Below are 16,448 nucleotides of genomic sequence, written 5' to 3'. Positions count from 1 at the left end.
GGAGTGAACCAGTGGGTGGAAGACTCTGTCTCTCTCTCTCTCTCTCTCTGCCTCTGCCTCTCTGTAACTCTGCATTTCAAATAAATACATAAATCTTTAAAAAAAAATTCTCCATGCTTTGATGAATTGTGTTCATGTAAAATATGTTTGGATTATGCTGTGTTACTTATTTATAGGACATTCTGCTCATGAATTAAACAGTGGTAAAATAACCTAAATCAAAATGATTCTGAAAGACTTATTTACTGTCTGCAACTCAGGAAATGGTTCAGTCTTGGCTGCTACAAAATAAAAATTTCCCAGTAGATGAGCTGTTTACAGCCTATAGTGTCATAAATGGAGTACATACTTGAATTTCCTGAGGTGTCAGGAAGGGTAGGGCTACTATTTAGTGCTTAAAATTTCTGTCACCAATAAAGCAGAAGTGGGTGAAAGCGTCATTCTTTAAGAACTGTGATATCCAAGCAGAGGAGGGCGATGGAATTAAATCCCTAGCCTCTTACGCTACCTGATATTTTAGGGACCTCACCTTTTGATGATAGAGTAATTGTCAAATAGAATGTCAGTGACTTAAAATATTTAATTATTAAATTAAAATATTTAATTTTTTCTCTGAGTTTTTCTAAAAACTATACTATGATACACACATAATAATAAACTATATGTGCTTGATTTTATTTAACTTTTTCAGAGTAAGTATGTGAGACTATGGGTGATATTTCCAGAAATATATTTTGCTATGGGTATATTTTATATTCTGCATCAATATATAGTGTGTAATTATAACAGGTACACAGATGAAAATACAAATGTTTATACAGATTCACAAGGTTCACTGTCAGATAACTTAAGAAAAACAACTTTCAAAATGCTTGATGATCTGTTCTTTCCTAGGTATTGTACATGAAAAGCAAATAAGGTTAGAGGTATATTTGTGCTTTCTAAAATCATTGGCTGGTTTTGCTATCAATCTTTTTTTTTTTAATTTTTTTTATTTTTTTGACAGGAAGAGTGGATAGTGAGAGAGAGAGAGAGAGAGAGAAAGGTCTTCCTTTTTGCCGTTGGTTCACCCTCCAATGGCCACTGCGGCCGGCGCATCTCGCTGATCCGAAGCCAGGAGCTTCTCCTGGTCTCCCTTGCGGGTGCAGGGCCCAAGGACTTGGGCCATCCTCCACTGCCTTCCCGGGCCATGGCAGAGAGCTGGCCTGGAAGAGGGGCAACCAGGATAGAATCCGGTGCCCCAACCGGGACTAGAACCCGGTGTGCCGGCGCCGCAAGGCGGAGGATTAGCCTGTTAAGCCACGGCGCCGGCCTTATCAATTTTTTTTTTTTAAGATTTATTTATTTATTTGAAAGTCAGAGTTACACAGAGAGAGGAGAGGGAGAGAGAGAGAGAGGTCTTCCATCCGATGGTTCACTCCCCAGTTGGTCACAACGGCCGGAGCTGCGCCAATCCGAAGCCAGGAGCCAGGAGCCTGGAGCTTCTTCACGGTCTCCCACATGGGTGCAGGGGCCCGAGGACTTGGCCATCTTCCACTGCTATCCTGTGGCCATAGCAGAGAGCTGGACAGGAAGTGGAGCAGCCGGGTCTCAAACTGACAGCCATATGGGATGCCGGTGCTTCAGGCCAGGGTGTTAACCCACTGCGCCACAGCACCAGCCCTGCTATTAATCCTTTCTAAAACTAAGTAACATTGGATTTATACAAAGAAAAGTTTTAGTTTAACATTTAACCTATACTTAAGAAACTATTATCACACAGTATCAATGGTGACAATTTTAGGATTAATGATAATGTTCCCTTTTACTTTTCCCACCTGGACTCATTTTCACAAATGTAAATTATAAAGTATTTTGTTATTTGAGAAGTAATTCTCTCTCTCTCTCTCTCTCTCTCTCTCTCTCTCTAAGATTATTTGAAAGGCACAGTTAGAGAGTAGCAGAGAGAGAGAGAGAGGGAGGGAGGGAGGGAGGTCGGTCTTCCATTCGCTGGTTCACTCCCCAAATGGCTGTAACAACCAGAGCTGGGCTGATTGGAAGCCAGGAACCTGGAGCTTCTTCCAAGTCTCACACATGAGTGCAGGGATTCTCTGCTGCTTTCTCAGGCACAATATCAGGGAGCTGGATCAGAAGTAGAACAGCTGGGACTTGAACTGGAGTCCATAAGGGATGCTGGCACCATAGGCGGAAGATTAATCAAGTGAGGCTCAGCGCCGGCCCCCTAACATACATGTTTATCACAAATACCGACCATGACAACGGACACAGAAGACCCTGTTAACTAGGAAGGGGGAGCTCTGCCAATGAATCATCCACTGAATAGGGCAGGTACTGACCAACTTTGAAAAGCTGAAGCAGAAAGAAAGGATATGACAGGAAAGGTACCATCACAGGGAAGTTGATCGAGGAAAGTGTTCAGCAAGTAGGTGCTGGGTGGGAGTGAAGGGGAGTATCCTGATGGGGGACAAAAGGTAGGCTTCAGGATTTAGAACTTTAAGCAGGTAGGAGGCATCAGCAAATTTCAGACTTGAGTGGCCATGCCTTTTTCTTTATTCTCCCTTGTATTTAGGCCATTTCACGTGAACCCCAATTTTGCTGTTCCTTAACATTGTGTTTTGGAAGACCGTTACTTTTTTTTTTTTTTTTTTTTTGCATTGTCAATTCTCGAATGGCTTTTGTTAGTTCTGGAGCATATTTATGGAGGCTTTTTACCATGAGTTGATAGGAAAAAGTATGTAAAATCTATAAAAGCAAATTTATCACTTCACACTCTTTTTTTTCTTAAATATTTATTTAGTTATTTATTTATTTGAAAGGCAGAGAGGGAGAGGCAGATGCATCCTGTGACCCATCCTGTGGTTCACTCCCCAAAAGGCTGCAACAGCCAAGGCTGGGCCATGCTGAAGCTAGGAGCCAGGAACTTCATCTGGATCCCCCGTGTGGGTGCAGGGGACCAAATATATAGGCCTTTGCCGCTTTCCCAACTGTATTAACAGGGAGCTGGATCGGAAAAAGAGCAGCCAGGACTCGAACTGTTGCCCATATGGAATGCCAGTATATATAGGCCCCTCACCTCACCCTCTTATGATGGCTACTCTCAGAAGAAGAAAAAAAAAAAAAAGAAAATTACAAGTGTTGGTGAGGATGTGGAGATGTTGAAAGCCTCATGCACGGTTGGAAGGTTGTAAAAATGGTACAACTGCTATGGAAAGCTGTTAGTTTCCCCCAAAAATTATAAATAGAGCTACCATATATGAGGATTCTTCATACAGTTCTTAGACAGGAGCTAGCATTTATTTTGGCACAGAACAGTTTTGAAGTCCACACATAATCCTTTCAGAATGGTCATTTTCCAATAACTTTTTGAAGATCTCTCATAATCTAGTAGTTCCACTTATGAATGCATACTCAAAGGAATTGAAAGTGGGGTCTCAAATAGATTTGTGCACTCACTCACATTCATAGATTATTGTGGTGAAAAATGGAAGCAACCCAAGTGTTTCCATCAATGGACAGATCGATTAATAAAACAGTGTATGTACATAACAGTGGAATATTATTTAAGGAAAGAAATTCAGACAAATGTTACAACATAGATGAACCTTAAGGGTATCAAGTCAAGTGAAATGAACCAGTCCCAAAAAGACAGGTTCAGCTTATATGAGGTCCCTAGAAAAGCTAGATTCATAGAGACAGAAAGTAAAATTAGTGATTACCAGGACCTTGGGGATAGGTGACAGCAAGTAGTTGTTTAATGGATACAGTTTCAGTTTGGGGATAGGTGAGAAGGAGTAGTTGTTTAATGGATACAGTTTCAGTTCTGCAGATTGGTTGCATAAAAATGTGTACTTAATGTTATGGAATTATACACTTAAGATGGTAAATTTTATGTATATTTTAACTCAAAAAATTGAAATGCAGATTTGAAGTTGTGTCTGTGCACACAAATTATTTCTGAACGCAAATCCATCTGTAATGAGATGAAGTTACTAATTTTGCCAGTATTTGAGTGTTAGGTATTGAAGATCTGACAGTGAAAAAAGTACACAAGATCTTCATGAAGTTCACAGTTTAGCTGGGAGATAGACATTGATTGAACTATTAGAAATTATGCTGAAGTGTTTTATGTACAATGGGTGCATTCCTAACCAGATGACGGGAAGGATAGGATTGAGAAGGCTTGCCTGTGGAAATGACATTTAAATAGAGACCTGAATAAGTAAGCCTTGAGAGATGAAAGGGGTGAGCAGATGGGAAGGGAGAGGGGGAGGAAGAGGGGAGAGGAAGAAGAAGGGGGGAGAGGAAGAGGAAGGGGGAGAGGAAGATGAAGGGAGATGAAGCCTCCGAGGGAGGCTCTTGGCTCCTGGCTTCTGATTGGTGCAGCTCTGGCCATTGCGGCCATTTGGGGAGTGAACCATCGAATGGAAGACCTCGCTCTCTCTCTCTCTCTCTCTCTCTCTGTGTATCTCTGACTTTCAAATAAATTTTAAAAAAATGCTATGCAGCAGGAAAGGGATACTTGGAAAACGGAAAGTCTGGAGGGCTGTAATGTAGAAAGTGAGATGTGATGGGAGATGAGACTGACAGGTATCATCATATAAAGGTATGATAAGGATTTTAATTTTTGTTTTTAAGCAGAGTAGGCATATATTCATGGGTTTTAAACTAGGGAGTATGGAGTTATAGAGAGAGAAGAGAAAATAAGAGACAGAGAAATCTTCCATCCGCTGGTTCACTCTCCAAATGGCCGCAGTGGCTGGAGCTGGACTGGTTGGAAGCCAGGAAGCAGGAGCTTCCTCTGTGTCTCCTTTGTGGGTGCAGGGGCCCAAGGACTTGGGCCATCCTTCCCTGCTTTCCCAGGTGCACTAGAAGGAACTGGATTAGAAGTACCTGGATTTGAGCCCTGGCTCCACTCCTGATTCTAGTTTCCTGCTGAAGTGCTTTCTGCTAATGTTTACCCTGGGAGGCGGCAGGTGATGGCCGTGCCACCTAAATTGGAGTCTTGGGTTGAGGTCTTAGCTCTGGCCTTTGGGGAGTGGATCAGTGGATGGGGCTCTCTTTATCTCTCTACCTCCCTTTCTTCCCCTACTCCCCTTCTCCCTCCATTCCTTTCAAATAATGTAAACAGTAAAAATCTTAGTAAACAAAGTGCTGATAATTTTTAGTTCATTATTTCTGTTATTGGAATGTAGATCATGAATGTGTAAGTATTGATTGTGCACTTACATGTGCTTTTTTTGGTAACTTGGATATTTCACATATGTTTTGGATATTTTCCCCTTATTTATACCGTTTTGTATAGCTAATTATTTTTGGTAACTGAATAATAGTGCATTTCCTACAATGGAACATAGTTTCTGTAACATCTTACTTATATAGTAGTGTTTCCTTATTTATGTAATAGTTTTTTTACTACTTTAAAGGCTGTTGCACTGAATATCTATCTACATCTTTGCTATGTTTTTATGTTGTTAGAATAAATTCCTAGGACTGAAACTGCTGAGTTAAAGATAAATACATTAAGGCCTTTTGATTATGAAAGTGTCTTCTGGAAAGATTACTTTTTAAGTCTTGTGAATTAAATTTGAGAACATTGTTTCCCCTACAACCTCTTTAATCATTAGAATCTTTGCTAATTTCATAGATGAAAATGGTATTGTTTTTCTGTTCTGAAATTTTAGGAATAAACATATTTTTTGTGTTTGGCTGCAGTTGGCTATGTTTCTTTTGTGAACTGCCTATTCATTACCTGTGCCTGTATTTCTTTTGGAGTATTTGGTTCAATTAATAATGGCTTTCTCCACCCACCTTCTGTGTTTTGTTCTGAAAGTTTTTATGTGCACAACAGAGGTGAAATTTTATGATGAGCATGCATATATACACCACTTAGCTTTTGCCACTAATATTTTATGATACTTTATTATCTTCTTTATTCTAGTTAAATTGTAGATGGTAGTATTTCAGCCTAAATATTTGAGCATATCTTTGACTAGTGATTCAGTATTTCAGTTTTTGTTTTCTTTCGAGATAAAATTTACTTGAAAATAAATACATGAATCTTTTTTACCTTAAACATTTTATTTTGGGGCCGGTGCTGTGGCTCACTTGATTATCCTCTGCCTGCGGTGCCGGCATCCCATATGGGCGCCTGGTTCTAGTCCCGGCTGCTCCTCTTCCAGTCCAGCTCTCTGCTGTGGCCCGGGAGGGCAGTGGAAGATGGCCCAAGTGCTTGGACACCTGCACCTGCGTGGGAGACCAGGGGGAAGTACCTGGCTCCTGGCTTCGGATCGGCGTAGCTCCACCTGTAGCGGCCATTTTGGGGGGTGAACCAACGGAAGGAAGACCTTTCTTTCTGTCTCTCTCTCACTGTCTAACTCTATCTGTCAAATAAATTTTTTAAAAAAATCTTATTTTAATTTAAAACATAGAATTGGATGTTTATTGGCCAATCTTTTGATGAAAGCTCCAAGGACATTTTCTTTGAGAATGTACCCATTGTTGCAGTTCTGTATTGTGTTTGCTTTCTTACATATCTACAAAAGATTGCCTGTGATTTTTGGTTTTCATTTTAAGTGGATTAAAAACTTGATTTAATATAAAGAATTTGAGTTTTGACAAATGTGTTTGCTGCACCAGTTTTCTACAGTTAAGTAAAGGAGTTAGCCATGTGGCTATTTAACAGAAAAGCTTCTGAGGCAGTGAGAACAACTTGTGCAAAGACTTAAGGCAGAAGACTGCTTGATATGTTCGTGGAACAGCAGTGACTAGAAGGTCACTGTGACTAGAGTCAGAGTGACTAGAAGAGAGGGAACAAACAGGAATTAGTAAGAGATAACAATCACAGAGGTGAGGACTAGGGTAAGATCTTGCAATTCTGTTAAGCAATTATAAAGACATTTATTTTGCATGTAAAAGAGCTGTGGGAGTTTTGAAGCAGAGGACTTGCTGATTTAAATAGGTTACCTCTGGATGCTATTTTGAAATCTAGTTAAAGGAGGAGAAAGGGATAGAACCAGGAAGACTGTTTAAAGTAATGCAGTGGTACAGGTAGGTAAGAGATGACTGTGGCTTAGAGCACACTACTAGCAATGAAGATGATTGGTTACGGGGTTCTGTATATGACTTGACAATTGAATCAAGATATTTTAAAGATTTATTTTTAAAAATCATGTATTTATGGTGTGCAATATGATGTTTTAAAATATATATATAGTATATTTACTTAAATCTAGCTAATTAATAAGGCATTATCTCACATTGTTAATATTTTATTTATTTTTATTTTTTTAACTTTTATTTAATGAATATAAATTTCCAGTGTAGAGCTATTGTTAATATTTTAAAAAATATTTATTTATTTTGAAAGTTATAAATGAGTGTGTTTGTGTGTGTGTGTATGGAGAGAGAGAGAAAGAGAGAGAGCAATAGACAGATGGAGATCTTCTATTCACTGGTTCACTCCCTAGATAGCTGTAGTGGCCAACACTGGGCCAGACCAAAGCCAGGAGCTTTATCCAGGTCTCTCACGTTGGTGGCAGGGGCTCAAACATTTGGGCCATCTCCTGCTGCTTTCTTACCATCTTCTGCTGCTTTCCCAATACATTAGCAGAGAGCTGGATCGGAAATGGAGTAGCTGGAAAGCGAACTGGCGTTCATGTGGGATGCTGGTGTCGTAGGCTGTGGCTTTACCAGCTGTGCCACAGCATCGACCCCTAATTACCATTTTTAAAGATTTTTTAGAAGATTATTTATTTGAAAGGCAGAGAATGAGAGAGAAGAGATCTCTCCCATCCGTAGGTTTGCTTCCCTAATGCCTGTAATAGCCAGGGCTGGACCAGGTTGGAACAGGGAGCCAGGAACTCCATCTGGATCTCCAACATGGGTGGCAGCAACTCACGTACTGGAGCCATCATCTGCTGCCTTCCCAGGCACATTAGCAGGAACTGAATCAGAAGTGGACTAGGCAGGACTCCAACCAGCACTCTGATATGAGATGCAGGAGTCTAAGTGGCAGACTAATTCACTGTGCTACAATACCTGCTCCAATAGTTAGTGTTATTTGGTGAGACTATAAACTGGGGCTGTTGCTGTGAGATAGCGGGTAAAGCCACCGCCTGCGATGCTGGCATCCCATATGGATGCCGGTTCAAGTCCCAGCTGCTCCACTTCCAATCCAGTTCTCTGCTATGGCCTGGGAAAGTAGTAGAGGATGTTTCAAGTCTTTGGGCCCCTTCACCCATGTGGGAGACCTGGATAAAGCTCCTGGCTCCTGGCTTTGGATTGGCCCAGCTTTGGCCGTTCCATCCATTTATGGAGTGAACCAGTGGATGGAAGACTTCTCTGTCTCTCTCTCTGCCTCTGCCTCTCTGCAACTCTGCCTTTCAAATAAATAAATCTTTTTTTAAAAAAACAAATAATATTCACCACCCATCCTTTTTTCACTTTTCAAAAATAGAACATTCCTCTCTCTCTTATTCCCACTCTTATTTTTACAGGAATCAATTTCAGTTGGATTTAAACACTTAAGAATAATTGTGTTAAGTGAAGAGTTCAACCAATGGTATTAAGTAGAAAAAGAAAATACTAAAAAGGGGGCCCAGCGCTATGGTGCAGAGGGTTAACGCCCTGGCCTGAAGCATCAGCATCCTATATGTATGCCGGTTCAAGTCCCAGCTGCTCTATTTCTGATCCAGCTCTCTGCTATGGCCTGGGAAAGCAGTAGAATATGGCCCAAGTCCTTGGGCCCCTGCACCCACGTGGGAGACCCAGAAGAAGCTCCTGGCTCCTGGCTTCGGATGGGCAAAGCTCCGTCCATTACGGCCAGCTGGGGAGTGAACCAGCAGCTAGAAGACCTCTCTCCACCTCTCTTCTCTCTGTGTAACTCTGACTTTCAAATCTCTTTTTTTTTTTTTTTTTTTTTGCAGGTGGAGTTAGAGAGAGAGAGAGAAAGGTCTTCCTTTCGTTGGTTCACTCCCCAAATGGCCGCTATGGCCGGCACACTGCGCCGATCCAAAGCCAGGAGCCAGGTGCTTTCTCCTGGTCTGCCATGTGGGTTCAGGGCCCAAGCACTTGGGCCATCCTCCACTGCCTTCCTGGGCCACAGCAGAGAGCTGGACTGGAAGAGGAGCAACCGGGACAGAACCAGCACCCCAACCGGGACTAGAACCCGGTGTGCCGGCGCCACAGGTGGAATATTAGCCAAGTGAGCTGTGGTGCCAGCCTCAAATAAATCTTAAAGAAAAAAAAAAAAAGAAAGAAAAAAAATACTAAAAATAATAAAATAGTAAGCTATTCCTTGACAGGACGAGGGGCTGATCAAGTCATTGCTTCTCATAGTGTCAGTGTCACTTCTACAGGTTTCCTTTTAGGTGCTCAGTTGTCACAGATCAGGGAGAACATATGATATTTGTCCCTTTGGGACTGGCTTATTTTACTCAGCATGATGTTTTCCAGATCTCTGTGAGTGAGATCCCGGTGGAAAGAAGGGGCCGTCAAAGAAAGAGGTATGTTTCTCTGAAGGGAGGAGAGAACTTCCACTTTAATTATGGCTTTGTCTAAATAATGTCAGAGTTGGTGGACTCGAGGCTTCCATAGCCTTGGCAGCTCATGACAAGAGCCTTGGGTGATGACTGACATTATAAATAAAAGTGTCAATTGTTAAATCAACAACAGGAGTCACTGTACACTTGCTCCCCATGTAGGACCTCTGTCCTTAATGTGTTGTCTAATGAGAATTAACAGTAAAACTAGTCTTCAAACAGTACTTTATACATTGTGTGTCTTAGTGGGTACAAACTGTTGAAATCTTTACTCAGTATAGAGTTGATCTTCTGTATATGAAGATAATTGAAAACGAATCTTGATGAAGAATGGGATGGGAGAGGAAGTAGGAGGTGGGATGGGAGGGCAGTAATGGGGAGAAGAACCGCTATAATCCAAAAGTTGTACTTAGGAAATTTATATTAAATAAAAGCTTTCTATAAAAAATAAAAATACAACATTAACTGTAGTCACCATATGGGTATATGACAGAAAACAATCAGTCAAGGCTTTTGGTCTTCGATTAATGGGAAAGGCTGTGGGCAGAGTAGGTTTTGTTTTGGGAGGAAGATCAGAAATTAAGGTTTGGATATGTTCAATTTGAGAAGACAACTGGACATTTGATAAAACGTGGAGTTCAGGTGCAAGACGTGGAGATAGAAATTAAAATACTTAGCGTATTATATGTCCATAAGAAATATTTCTGCGATTTCTGCTGCCTATGCTACTGTCTCTGCAGCCTCAGAACCTGCCTTCTTTGCAGGTCTCCACCACCTCTGCCTCCGTTCCCTTCCCTTCTGCCACCTCTGCCACACCGTTGTTGCATATTTAGCATCCCCCATAGGCCTTGGGTGCAGGCGTGGAGGCGGTGGTGGGGGAATGGGTGTTTTAGGGGTGGCGGAGAGCAGGCCTAGGCCTCTACTGGGGCAGCGAGTGATTTGGGAAGGAAGGGAAGATGGGCAGTGGCGAGAGCATCGGCCTTTCACCCCAGCCTTGCTGCTTCCTGGAGAACCGCAGCTCATCGCTCTCATCGTGGACCAGCTCAAGAGCTGGGGTCTGTGGCCCATGTGCTCACCAAATCAGCCTGCCAAAACCCGAGTGCATAATTTTGTGTTAAGCCACCTGGGGAAGAGTGGAATCCTACGATGAACGAGAACCAGTTGTGAAAGCCGACTGTGGTATTTGGTAAAGGATGTTGGAAGCTGGAGTAGACAGGATTATTTCTCAGCTAGTGGGTCCAAAACTGAACCACATCTTCAGGCGCCAGACTGAATGGACAATTCAGGAGTTCTTGGCGGCCCAGAAGAAAGAAGCCGTGCCAGCATCCCCTGCAGAGCCTAAAAGCCAGGAGCCTACAGCTCTATCCCAGGATGCCTCCCAAGAATGTGCCTGACACTTTTGAAAGCTCCATTTAGTTATGGTAAAGGAGTAGATTCGGTTGTATAAGAAAACAACTTCAAAATGAAGATGGGCCACAGTCATCAATGGTTTCAGTATTTCAGCCCTGACGATGGAGCAGTGTCTAGAATTGAACAGGGGGTTGTTTGGCAGTGGGGAAGTTGACTGTGTGTTCCCCTGCATTGCGCTGCCATTGACCAGGCTTTACAAGGGCCTGACATTCATAGACAACCCAGAGATAAAACATACAAGCAAACAAACAAACAAAAAACACACTACAACAACCTCAGTCACCCTGAAGCAAACTCCTATTTGAATGTGAAGACTGCAGATGGCTTTTAGGATACGTGCCCTGGGACAAAAGCTGTAGTGAATAAAGATCACCAGTCCCAAAGATGATTTCAAAGCATAATGGCAGTAGCTGGCAGTGCTTTCTTGGTATGTTTGAGTTTCAGAGTTGCAGACTAGAATATATAAGCCATTAGCATCAGATGGCTTTAAAGTTATTGTGACTTTCTTGTATGTGAATCTTCTAACCAGTTTCCTTTGCCTTGTACAAGATGACAACATGGAACCCTAGAATGTAGAAGCTCAGATGTAGATGAGAAAACAGTTGCAGGCTCCCTGCCCAGGGCATCTTCCTGTCCTGCAAGGGCTAGTGAGTCTCATATGGCTCTATCTTATTCTTGTGTTTGTGTTTTTTAGAAAACTGAATGATCAATAAGTGGCACAAGTTTTATAATGAAATCATTTACTACTTTTTAAAAAAGAAAATGTTTTCTAAGATGGTTGTAAATCTAAAACATTTTCAGGTTTTAAAGTTCATTTGGCCAGTGATTTGACTTCAAGTATAGAAGAGCAGCAGAGTTCAGTTGTAGCTAGAACGTTTCCTTTTTCCTTATAGTCCAGCATGCACTCAGAAAAGGCATTGATGGTTCAACTATATGGTATTAGGAAAGTTGAATAAATAAAGCCTATAGACTAAATCTCTTATGTAAATATTCCTTTTAATTGGAACTTTTACCAGCTTCTTCCTAATTAGGAAAAGAGGCTATGTAAGTAAAGGCCTGAAAAGGATAGAAGACCAAAGGATAAAGGAAAGGGCTGCTTTTGAATAATCAGTTCTAATCTATTGGGAATATTTATTTTTTTTATTTGTTTATTTGCTTTTTTGTTCTCCCACTCTGTGTCAATGTCTCTTTCTAATTTTAAAGTGTTTCTTATAGTCCATTAACTTAATGGGATGTTGAGATGTAAACACTGGATGAAATCCATAAACTCCTCTTGTCAAGTGCAGAGTTTTAGTGCTGTGGTCTTGATCCCCAAACAGGACCACCAGGACCAGCATAACTAATCTGTTCATAGGATTGGTCTAAGTCAGAAAAGTGACAAAGGACATTTGGACCTATATAGAAGTGACCTGAGAATAGTTTAGATTGTGTAGAAGAGAAAATTTTAAAAAAAGGTTTATCATTGAGCCAATATTTAGTTCGGCTTCCAAATGTTTCATTCAGCAGATATTTATTAAACAACTATTATGAGTCAGGAGTGCCGTCAGGCTGAAATAAGCAATGAGGCATGTAAACACATGATACAGAATATAACGTTCTGCCCCTATTTCAGTAGAGGAGGCAGGGAGAAGTGTGCTTTGCACATTGAAGCAGTGCATACATGTATTTGTGAATGAACAAACAATGTGATTCATGCATCTATTAGATCATTTACAAAATACTGTGGAGAGTACGAAAGAGGAAATGACTAGTTCTTCCATTTAATGACATACTGAGGAGAGAAAGACTGGCAGGAGATCCATTGGGTGGGGAAGGCCAGAAAAGGTAGAGTGAAATAGCCAGGCCTGCTCTGAACTGGTTACAAGTTCAGCAGAGCTGTATTGCGGTACAGCTGATGACGTGGGTACCCAAAAGTGAGGCTCTAATTAGGTGGACCAAAGTGAGGATGAAAACGTATTTTGTATTGGAATTTATTCGTGGGTACTGGTAAGCCAGTGATGGGTTTTGTTTTTGTTCATTTTAGTTGGAATATTAAGGAAAAATTAGTAGGATTTTTAAAATACATTATTCTCAGTGCCAGCACTGTAGTGCAGCAGATGAAGCTGCCGCCCAGGATGCCCACATCCCATATCTGAGTGCTGCTTCAGGTTGAGTCCCGGATGCTCTGCTTCTCATCCAGCTCCCTGCTAGCGTGCCTGGAAAGGTGGCAGAAGATGACCCAAGTATTTGGGCCCCTGCCATCCACATGGGAGACCAAGATGGAGTTTCTGGCTCCTGGCTTTGGCCTGCCTAATCCTAGCTGTAGCAGCCATTTGAGGAGTAAAGGATTGAAGAACTCTGTCTCCCTGTCCCCCTCTCTGTTACTCTGCTGTTCAAATAAGTTAATAAATTTTTAAAAATAAATGATTCTTGAATTTTTTTTCAAAATCGAAAGCTTTTTATTGAGCATTTTCACACCATCATGAAGGCAAACCATTCTAAGTCAGTCTGTACACTGACTTGAGATAGACATATCACACCTTAAATCCCTAAAGGTTGTGTGTGCCTTGAGATGAGAAGCAGAAACAATCATCAGGCCCTTTAGTTTGAAGCCTTCTGTACTTCCCAGAGGATTCTGCTTTACCAAATCAGCTACGAAGGAAACTCCCAATATAATGACAATGAATACAGACTTTCCCATTTCTTCCTCTTGAGGCAAGTTTCTGAGTTACTATTAAGGTCACAGCACTTTTCTCTGTAGGGGCAGAGAATAATATTGATTGAATTTTAAGAGTTCTGTTCCTTGGAAATAAGCATGGCTGATAAGTCATAGAATTTGATAGCGTCTGTTTTATCCCTCTCAGATGACATATGATTTTAATACAGGTTAAAACCATTTTAATGCTAATCCTCCGCCTGCGGCGCCGGCACCCCAGGTTCTAGTCCCAGTTGGGGAGCCGGATTCTGTCACGGTTGCTCCTCTTCCAGTCCAGCTCTCTGCTGTGGCCCGGGAAGGCAGTGGAAGATGGCCCAAGTGCTTGGGCCCTGCACCCGCATGGGAGACCAGGAGAAGCACCTGGCTCCTGGCTTCGGATCAGTGCAGTGCGCCGGCCGCAGCGGCCATTGGAGGGTGAACCAATGGAAAAAAGTAAGACCTTTCTCTCTGTCTCTCTCACTGTCCACTCTGCCTGTCCAAAAAAAAAAAAAAATTTTTTTAATGAAAATATACATGATGCTTTCAGTTTGTTTTTGAAATAGAAATAATGTATTTTTGCTTTATGAAGTTATTTCAGACTTTCTAAAAGATTCTCATGTTTTTTAAATATATTTTGAAATCGTTTTATGGTCACAGATGAGTTTCACAAATAGTAGAGAGAGGTTTTACATATATTTTTTAAAGATTTATTTATTTATTTGAAAGGCAGAATTACACAGAAAGAGAAGGAGAGGGAGAGAGAGAGAGGTCTTCCATCCCCCAGTTCACTCCCCAGTTGGCTGCAATTCAGTCCCCACTCTTGAAGCCTGGAGCCTGGAGTTTCTTCTGGGTCTCCTGCATGGGTACAGGTGCCCAAAGACTTGGGCCATCCTCTACTGTTTTCCCAGGCCATAGCAGAGAACTGGATCGGAAGTGGAGCAGCCAGGTCTTGAACCGGCACCTATGTGGGATGCTGGTACTGCGGACGGTGGCTTTACCTGCTATGCCACAGTGCCAGCCCCAGGTTTTATACATTCTTTAACCAGCTTCTATTAATGTTAACATTTTACATAATCATAGTACAGTGACCAAAACTAAGAAACTAACATTGGTATAGTACTGTTAACTAAACTGGAGGCTTTATATTACAATGTCCCTAACTTTTCCACTGGTATCCTTCTGTAAAAGAATACAATCTAGTATATACCACACTGCCGTTAGTTGATATATTTCTTACTCCCCTCAAATCTATTACAGTCCCTTGTCTTTTTTGACCTTGACAGTCTTGGATAATACTATTTTGTAGAATTTCCCTCAGTTTGATTTTCTTGGGTTTTCCCATGGACTGGAGTGTTGGACTTTGGGGCTGCTAGGTTTTAAAATTTTATTTTTCAAATTAGTAAAATTGAATTTTTGGTGTTCTGTGAATTTTGCACATGTGTAGTGTGTATAACTGCCTGCACCATCAGGATAAGAAAATTCTCAGAACTCCTTCATGTTCTCTGTAGTCATACTGTGTCCCTAACTTATACTCTTAGCAACTACTGATCTGTTTTCTATCAATATAGTTTTGTCTCTTTAAAAAATGTAAAAATGGAATAATTCTGTAACCTTTTGGTACAGACTTGGTTCACCTACAGTGCTTTTCTGCGTCATTCAAGTTGTATTAGCCATCGTTCATTTTTATTGCTGAGTATGGATGTAAGCCCTACGTATTTTCCCTGTTTTTGGTTAAGTATTTGAGAACACACTATTTGTTTTGGCACCATAACAAGCAATATAATGACTTATTTTGTGAATAGGGACTATCATTGTTCCTTTTACAAAAGTAAAAACAGGCTTTGAGTTTAAGTAGCTCTGCATTGCACAACTAGTTAATAGAATTGGGACTCAGACCTGGGTCACCCACTCCAACCCCATGCTATTAAGAGTTAGGCTACTTGACTAGTTGCTAATGTTAGTTTCTTCATTTCTGTATTTTGACTAGCAGTATAAGTAACAGAAGTTGACAAAGTTTTTGTTTCTTTAATGTACCCTAAAATTTCCCTTTGTTTCTGTTTATATTTGGTTCCTCTTTTATTAAAGAGCAAACATAATTGTAGCAGGTGATTCTTTTTATGTTTCTGGATTTTAATTATAGGGGCTAAAGGTTCTGTGATTCAGACCTAAAGGAGAAAGGCCACATTCAGTCCACAAGTAATTATAAATTAATATTAAATGCATCTGTTTATAGGAACGAGAGCATAACATTTTTACTGACACGTAATTGTACATACATATGAGGTGTACAGTATGCTATTTCCATGCATATATACATTGTATAATGGTCAGATTAGGGTAATTAGCATATTTGTCTCTTTAAGCATTTATCATTTCCTTGTGTTAGGAACATTCAGTCAACTTTAGTAGCTATTTTGAAATATACAGTTGTCAACTATAGTCATCCTGCCGTTGTATGAAGTATTAGTAGTTTTTCCTCCTATCCAGTTGCATTGCTAGACACATTACCTGTCCTCTCTCCATGTGCCCCTTCCTTCCCAGCCTCTTGTAACCCGTATCCTATTTTCTACTTGCCATGAGATTAACTTTTGACTCCCACATCATTTTTTTTTTCTTTTAAGAATCCTGTGACAGAATCTTTAATTTGTCTTACAGATAAATAATAAATATCAAAGAAAAAGAGACACATAGTTGAAATCAGGCCAAAATAGTAGGCTTGAATTCTGTCATATTTTCTTAAATTTTACTAATGACAAAGGTAGTTTTTTTTTTTTTTAAGAAAATAAGAATTTTGGCATGTTTAATTAAAGTGACCCTTTCTGAAC

General features: G+C 40.8%; 1 protein-coding gene across 4 annotated transcripts in view; it reads left to right on the top strand.

Annotated features, from left to right (window-relative positions):
- The window catches only part of ELF1 (E74 like ETS transcription factor 1), a 116,311-nt gene that overhangs the window by 6,588 nt on the left and 93,275 nt on the right, over window positions 1–16,448 (top strand). The gene's annotated exons all lie outside the window — the stretch shown is intronic.

This window comes from Lepus europaeus, chromosome 6 (assembly GCF_033115175.1).
Source record: "Lepus europaeus isolate LE1 chromosome 6, mLepTim1.pri, whole genome shotgun sequence".
Taxonomy (NCBI): domain Eukaryota; kingdom Metazoa; phylum Chordata; class Mammalia; order Lagomorpha; family Leporidae; genus Lepus; species Lepus europaeus.
This window is presented reverse-complemented; position numbering and strand designations above follow the sequence as displayed.